The sequence below is a fragment of the Xyrauchen texanus genome, chromosome 1 (assembly GCF_025860055.1).
Source record: "Xyrauchen texanus isolate HMW12.3.18 chromosome 1, RBS_HiC_50CHRs, whole genome shotgun sequence".
NCBI classification, from domain to species: Eukaryota; Metazoa; Chordata; class Actinopteri; order Cypriniformes; family Catostomidae; genus Xyrauchen; species Xyrauchen texanus.
In genome coordinates this window covers 29,672,629-29,679,067 of record NC_068276.1, presented here as the reverse complement: position 1 = coordinate 29,679,067, position 6,439 = coordinate 29,672,629, and positions in this window count along the sequence as shown.

Below are 6,439 nucleotides of genomic sequence, written 5' to 3'. Positions count from 1 at the left end.
ATCTCATGATTATCTAGAATATTATTGTATGTTGTAGCATTAAGAAGCGTCTTCAATGGAATTATTGCAATAGTCAAACTTGGAAGGGGGTGTACCCATACTTTTGGCCATCTAGTGTAGCTGGCATGTACTTTACATAGCAAGCCACATTCAGACCTGGTGGCTCTATTAAAAATATTTTGATCTTATTAGTTACAAGTTCAGTGACCCAAGAGAAACCCAAGTAGTGCTTTTTGTAGGTGTGCATTATCAAAGCTATCACATATAACCATCACATTCCAAAAATATGTTTTACCTTAGCAAAATAAATAAAATAATACAATGTAAATAAATAGTATATCATCATGAAATGCTAATAACCTTTTATTTCTTAAATAAAAGTAATTGTAAAAAATAGACACAAATCTAAATACACTGAAATGAATCAATATGACAGCATGCGAGGCAATGACACCTGCTTTTTTTCCAACTCCAATTATGAAATGATTCAGTAAAACGGTTCACACCCAAAACATAAATAAATAAACAAATAAAAAGTGCTGCTACTTCAACTGCCAAAGAAAATGGCAGCTTTTATACAAATCTCGTATCCCCTCCAAAAATGACAAAACACCTGGAGTGGCTTATATTTGTTTAAAAAGCTTCTTTTTTTTTTTTTAACACATTGGTCTTGTGCGCTCTTTTGGATTCAATCCAAAACATATGCATTGTTAGATTCTTAAGATAAATGTTTGGAAAGTGTCAGTTATTCTGTGCTGCTTGGTATTCTGTCAATAATTAATTTGAGATCACACTCCATACAACACTTACCATATACCTGAAGGTTTTTTTCTATGACTGAAATAATTCCACTTGGTCACATTGCTCACAAGCAACATATAGACACACAATATCTGTGCCAGTCAGCTAAACAGTTATTCCTTAATGCACTGTAGCACTCAGTTTATCATCGGATGACACCAAATGCACACCTCACGAGCATTCCTCCAAATATGCACTTAGAATACTACCATGGTATTTGTGTTCCTAAATGTCTCATCATAACTATTGCATTTACTATTTCCCCACCGTGAACATCAGCACATTGTGCTCAAACATTTGTCTGTCTTCTGTGGAGGTATATAAATGTATATTTATTTACCTCCACAGAAGACAGACAAATGTATATTTGATAAATGTATATCTATAAATGAGGTTATAAATGTTAATTTTGTAAGGACGTGTGAGGCATTGTTAAATGATTACGGTTACTGTGCTTTTCAGTCACATCCTCAATAAATAATATCCACTGGTGAAAGTAGAATCAATCTGAATTATAAATAACTATGTAAAGAGACACACTCACCTTTACAATAGACCTTACTAGATTTTGCTAGATTAAAGCCTCCAGGCCTGTTAGGGTTGTTTAAAATATTGCTTGGTTATTTCATTACTTGTTCATCTAAGTACAAAAATACATGATGTAAACATAGTAGCCTTTACTAATGTGTGCAGCCAGAGCTTTCAGTTTATCTTGAATATCGACTTGGTTACTAACGTAACCTCGGTTCCCTGAGAGGAGGGAACGAGTATTGCGTAAGTAGCTTACGCTATGGGAAAACTCAGTTTCTCGAGAAATATTGAAGTCTTTATGTAAAACGCATTGCAGCTGCACAGCAGACAGCAATGAGCGAGGCAGCTCGGTCATTGGCTGTGCTGCGGCAACTTGCTCGAACCAATGACGGGCGACTCTGAACGCGCGACCAATGAGCACGCGCTCAGCCGCAGCTCAGAGCCCGCCAAGATTAGCGTGGCTAAGGCTATATATTAGGCGCCCCGTCATGAGAGTTCTTTAGGTTCAATCGACTGAAGCGAACTGACCAAGCACAAGCACGGCAGCTTACGCAATACTCGTTCCCTCCTCTCAGGGAACCGAGGTTACGTTAGTAACCGAGTCGTTCCCTCTCGAGAGGTCTCTCCTATTGCGTAAGTAGCTTACGCTATGGGAACACCATGCAAAACGCCATGCGTGCTGACTTCGCTCTATAAAGCCAGAGGCGGATTCCTGAGCCTTAAAGCAAAGTGATTATCCAACAAGCCGGCCAACGGTGAGCTATATAATGGGAAAATACAGAGCGCCTTTGCCCCAAGGAGGTCCATGGTGGGACGCTCATTGTAAAAACACAAGCACATAACTTATGTACTGATTTTTCTATGTATTGATATGCATAAAAATCCTCTAAGTCAGTCAGAGACGGACCTATAAGGGAGGAGATAATGCTCAGCATATACATACTCCAGTCCATTCTACAGTCAGGCTGATAGAATGTTGGAATGCAATGAGGGGACCTGTAGGTTATAAAATCTGATAAATGTCGAAGGCGAGGCCCAGCCTGCCGCCGCACAAATATCTTCAATGGGTATCCCACTCGACCACGCCCACGAGGAGGCCATGCTCCTCGTAGAGTGAGCTCTGACGCCTAAGGGGCATTGAAGGCCCTTGGCTTCATAAGCCAGCGCTATAGCATCCACTATCCAGCGCGATATTTTTTGCTTTGAAACTGCGAGACCTTTAGTGCGGCCGCCAAAGCATACGAATAATTGTTTCGTCTGTCTGAACGGGGCAGAACGTTCCAAATATACTCTGAGCACCCTGACCGGGCAGAGTAAATTAGCGTCGCTTTCGTCCGCTGGGGACGATAGCGCTGCCAGAGATATCACCTGTACTCTGAAGGGTGTGGAGAGCACTTTAGGAATATACCCGTGCTTTGGCCTAAGGACAACTCTGCAGTCGTTAGGTCCAAATTCCAGGCAAGCAGCGCTTGATGACAGCGCGTGCAGGTCGCCCACTCTCTTGACTGAGGCGAGCGCCAGCAAGAGCGCAGTTTTGAGCGAGAGCTGTTTAAGGTGCACGGTTCGGAGAGGTTCGAACGGGGCACTCTTGAGTGCGTCCAGGACTGTGGCCAGGTCCCAGATCGGCACCGAGGGGGGGGCGAGGGGGGTTCATCCTCCTAGCGCCTCTTAGGAAACGAATGATTAGGTCGTTTTTCCCTAATGAACGTCCTTTATCAGGATTGAGTGACGCCGCTATGGCAGCCACATAGACTTTGAGCGTGGAGGGTGTGCGGCCCGCCTCCAGCAGCTCTTGCAAAAAGGCGAGTACACTTGGTATCTCGCACGATTTGGGGTTCAAGCTCTTGGTATCACACCAGTCACTGAACACTTTCCACTTTTGGGCATATAAGCGTCTCGTAGAGGGCACTCGCGCCTCCGTGATGGTGCTCAAAACTCCACTGGGGAGGTTCTCGGGAACCCTTTGAGGGACCATGCATGGAGGGCCCACAGATAGGGGCGGGGATGAAGAATCATCCCGTTGGCCTGCCTGAGGAGGTCTAGCCTCAGCGGAATCGGCCATGGGGCAGATTGCATCATCTGCATCAGTTCTGGAAACCACGTCTGGTTTTTCCAGAGAGGGGCTACCAGGAGCACTGCACATTTCACTTCCCTGATCCGACTGATGACCTGAGGTAGCATCGCGATCGGGGGAAAAGCATACAAGGGGCGGCTCGGCCAGACTTGGGCGAGCGCGTCCATGCTCTTTGAGAAGAAAAGGGGGCAGTGCGCATTTTCCCTGGAGGCGAAGAGGTCGACCTCCGCCTTGCCAAAGGTTTGCCATAACCACTGAACCGTCAGGGGGTGGAGAGACCATTCTCCTGGGAGAACCTTGTCTCTGGACAGCATGTCCGCTCCCTGGTTCAGGACGCCTGGCACATGCACTGCTCTCAGCGAGCGCAAGTGGTGCTGTGACCATGAGATGAGCTCCCTGGCCATAGAGTGCAGGGAGCTCGACCTGAGTCCACCCTGGCGATTTATATACGATACTACCGTCATGTTGTCCGTTCGGACCAGGACGTGTTCGTTTTTCAGGTACGGAAGCCAGGCTCTGAGAGCCAAGGCGACCGCTTTCATTTCCAGACAGTTTATATGTAGGCGCTTTTCCGGGTTTGACCAAAAGCCGGAGACAGGCCTGCCCTCGTAAAGGGCCCCCATCCTATTTTGGAGGCATCTGTCGTGATTATTTTTCTCCGTGTGTTCACGCCCAGACTCACGCCGGTTCGATACCAGTCGACGGCTTTCCAGGGCGTCAGGGCTTTTATACAGCCGTGATTTGCTCTGATTAAAAAGTGGCCCGAGCGACACGCCTGAGTGGGGACACGGCTCTTGAGCCAGCGTTGGAGAGGACGCATGTGCAACAATCCTAGCTGGAGTACAGCTGATGCCGAGGCCATGAGACCGAGCATCCTTTGAAAGCGTTTGACGAGGCGCGCGCGCCCAGTCTGAATGATGTTGCAAGGCGTCGAATAGAGAGCGCGCGCTCTGATGAGAGTCGCGCCGTCATCTGCACTGAGTCTAGCACTATTCCCAGAAAAGAGATATTCTGGCTGGGGGATAGCACGCTCTTTGCAAAATTGATTCTCAGACCCAGGCATTCTAGATGGCTGATAATCCAAGATCTGTGCGTCGTTAACTGACTCTCTGATTGTGCTATGATTAGCCAATCGTCGAGGTAATTCAGTATTCGCACTCCCCGCTGTCTCAGGGGGGAAAGTGCTGCGTCCATACATTTCGTGAATGTACGGGGGGCCAATGATAGGCCGAATGGTAGTACTGTGTACTGGTATGACTGTCCCTCGAAAGCGAATCTCAGAAAAGGCCTGTGATGAGGCGCTATCGGAATGTGAAAGTAAGCGTCTTTCAAATCCACTGATAGAAACCAATCCCCGGGGCGAACTTGCGCGAGGATATGTTCGAATCATTAAAGCTTTGTTCAGATGTCTGAGATCTAGGATGGGGCGGAGGCCACCGTCCTTTTCGGGACGAGAAAATAGCGGCTGTAAAAACCTGCCTCGCTCATAGAGGGAGGAACAGTTTCTATAGCGCCCTTCTCTATTAGTTTGAGCACCTCGGTGCGTAGAACATGTGACACATCTCTCCTCACTTTCGTCTTGACCACCGCTGAAAAGCGGGGTGGTCTCGTGGCGAATTGAAGCGAGTAACCGTGTTTTATTATGTTCAAAACCCATTTCGGCATGTCGGGGATTTTTTCCCAGGCTTTTGCTCGCACAGATATGGGCTGAATGCTGGCTGGGGGCGTGTCGCAGTGACGTATGGGCCCCACCGGCAAATTGCCTTGTGCTAACACTGAGCTTACAGCTGTCAGCAACCCACTGTCATAAAGCTTCCCGCTCTTAGCGGGGAGTTTCTTGGCTCGCGCGTCGCATCCGTGATGCTTGCGGCATGAGACAGAGAAATGTTTGAAACTGTATCGACAGTGTTTACGGGTGGGGGTGCATACATTGCAATAGGCACACGCGCCACTTTCATAAAGCTTCCCGCTCTTAGCGGGGAGTTTCTTGGCTCGCGCGTCGCATCTGTGATGCTTGCGGCATGAGACAGAGAACTGTTTGAAACTGTATGGGCAGTGCTTATGGGTGGGGGTGCATATACCGTAGTAGGCACGCGCGCCACTTTCATAAAGCCTCCCGCTCGCGGCAGGGGGTTTTTTGGCTATGCATACAGTGTTTGTGTGTAGGGGTGCATGCAGGACAGCAGGCACGCGCGCTACCTTTATAGTATTTCCCGCTTTTACTGGGGAAGTGTTTACAACTGTGGGAACAGTGCTTGCGTGTAGTGGTGCATTCATGACAATAGGCACACGATCTACATATATGGTGCGTCCAGCTGGAGCTGGGGAAGTATTCGGCACTGTTTGGACAGTACTGATACGTGGGAATGCGCACTTTAGTGTGGACACGTGACCCCCTTAGTGACACAGGCAGAAAATGACTCTTTTTGTGATTTCTGTGTGTTGCCGTTAAAACAGCGTTTGATTGCAGGTGAGCGAGTTCTGTGACTGGCCCATTGACTGCTGTACAGACATTTCCAGCCGCCTGTAAGGGGACTGGTTAATGTTTCACACGTTTTAGAGAGAGTGGTCCGGCTTTTGCGAGACACGCACTCTCTCTTTTTCTTCCTATTGCTAGGAAGACTTATGAGGCTCCGGGTTCAGCACGATCTTGGGCCGAGGACCCCGTTGCTCAGGCGGCTTCCTTCGGTTAGTGGAATGCGAGCAGTGTCGAGCATCCGTTTCAGGTCTGCTCTTTGGCTGGGAGACGGGAGGTGCCGCCCTGGCTCGCTGCTGCTGCTGAGGCGGTCTCTGGTGGCTCTGAGACGAGCTGGAGCGCTTGGGCAGGAAGTGACGCATAGCCTGCGAATCCTTCCGAGCTTCAGTGAAGCGTTCAGCAAACTCTTTTACCGCCGGTCCGAACAGGCCGCTTGGAGCGATAGGCGCGTCAAGAAATGGCGCCTTATCCGTGTCCTTCATCTCTGTTAGCGTCAGCCACAGATGGCGCTCAAGGACAGTCAGGTTAGCCATGGCCCGGCCGATGGATTGGGCGGT